The sequence below is a fragment of the Coregonus clupeaformis genome, chromosome 18 (genome assembly GCF_020615455.1).
Source record: "Coregonus clupeaformis isolate EN_2021a chromosome 18, ASM2061545v1, whole genome shotgun sequence".
NCBI classification, from domain to species: Eukaryota; Metazoa; Chordata; class Actinopteri; order Salmoniformes; family Salmonidae; genus Coregonus; species Coregonus clupeaformis.
The window spans coordinates 21,785,869-21,787,492 of record NC_059209.1 but is presented as its reverse complement, the minus strand read 5'-3'; the positions used below and the strand labels follow the sequence as shown (position 1 = coordinate 21,787,492).

General features: G+C 38.3%; 1 long non-coding RNA gene across 1 annotated transcript; it reads right to left on the bottom strand.

Annotated features, from left to right (window-relative positions):
* Positions 1 to 371: 371 nt before the first annotated feature.
* On the bottom strand, positions 372 to 1,103 carry LOC121550882. Its single transcript, XR_005996997.1, has 3 exons — positions 1,073 to 1,103; positions 523 to 576; positions 372 to 437 (listed from the first exon to the last, which is right to left on the bottom strand). It is a non-coding gene; the product is annotated as an uncharacterized LOC121550882 (long non-coding RNA).
* Positions 1,104 to 1,624: the final 521 nt, after the last annotated feature.

Below are 1,624 nucleotides of genomic sequence, written 5' to 3'. Positions count from 1 at the left end.
GCATTTCAAGTTGCCCCAAGGATTCCGACTCCTTTGGCTGCCGGGCCTCTATGGCCTCCATAACTTGGTTCAGAGCAGTCTTGTACGGATCATCTACAGTTTCAACATTATCCTCATCTCCACTGCTTGAAGATCGGCAAAATAATAAAGACTCAACAGTTTAGCTGCAAGCAGCGTGACGATACAAGCCATGAGTACCAGGCAGGACATGTATGAAGGCCATGTGAAATACCTCGATCAAAATATCCACCCTTCATATATATTAGTAGTTATTGATAACCATATATCTGCTGACAGCCATACAATTTGGAATTGATGTTGATAATACAAGAGAAGCAACATTTTGTAACATATAGGCTAGCATAATATACCTTTAATGTATCCAGCGGGCATCTCAGAAGCCACAGGCTCATCAAGCAGGGATGGCAGCTCTTGGTCTAAAATATAAGTAAAAAATCATGCTGTTATTTAAACTTTCTACATTTACGATTTCGAGATCAATATCTTGATGGCTAAAGAAACCTGATTCTGATGCTCTGTCTTGGCCAGCTTCTTCCTGGCTGCCACTTGGACTAACTGAGAAAACAGAAGGAAAAAAATTAAGACATACTTTGCATGCTTTTGAAACTGGCACAGAACCAAAAGTGAAGGGATGTCAGGCAGGAGCTCAGTGGGAAGGTTAATGAATCCCAACAAAAATAGATGCTAAGCATAATTTTGTTTTAAATAATGCTTTTAGTTTGATGGCAAATGCATACAGATATTTACAAACATTGCATCACACTTGTGTTTTACCCCAGAAGAATAGGGTGATTTCACTACTGTTGTAAATACAAGTTTCACCCATACACAGCACCACAAGTATTTGGAAAGTTCTAACAGTATGCACAAAGTAGTAATAAGACTTTAAATAACCTAATATGCAGAAATGTGATGGTATTCTATTGAGTGGCTTTGTAAGTCGTTCTGGATAAGAGAGTCTGCTAAATGATGTAAATGTAAATGTTTGTAAAGCTATAATACTTCATAAAATTCAATTGTTTACCCTAACAAACTACAACCAGACACTTACTGTCGCTCTGGCTTGAGGTGGCACATGGCCTTAAGTCCTCTGCATCTGCAACTTCAGAGAATATCACAGATGTCAAACCGTTACCACATTTACAGTACACATTTAACAGATTTTCCTGTTCATCCCATACAGTTGGTGGGAACAGAACTTTGAGAAAGTAGGCTTGTTTATCAGACTTCAAACATTATGTACCTTGTAGGGTCTTTTCAAAGACAGTGGCTCTTGAAGTTGCTAATAAAAAAAATAAAAAGAACTGTTACACTTTGGTAATGTGACTAATAATCAAGTATGTCAAGATCAGATGGGTGTGGTAATTTCTTGTCATATCAACTGTCATTAGGTTATGATTTCATGCCGTCTCAATTTAAGACTAGTACTTGCATTAACTGTAAGCTTTTCTTCACCCACATACTTGAATGTGTGTCAAACCTACCATCAACTTGCTGATTATACATTTAATGACCTAGTAGCCTAATGCAGGATCTTACCACTAGGGGCTGGTGGAAGCTGGGGCACTGTAAGCTGGGCTTGTCTGGGTTCATTTGTCTTTTT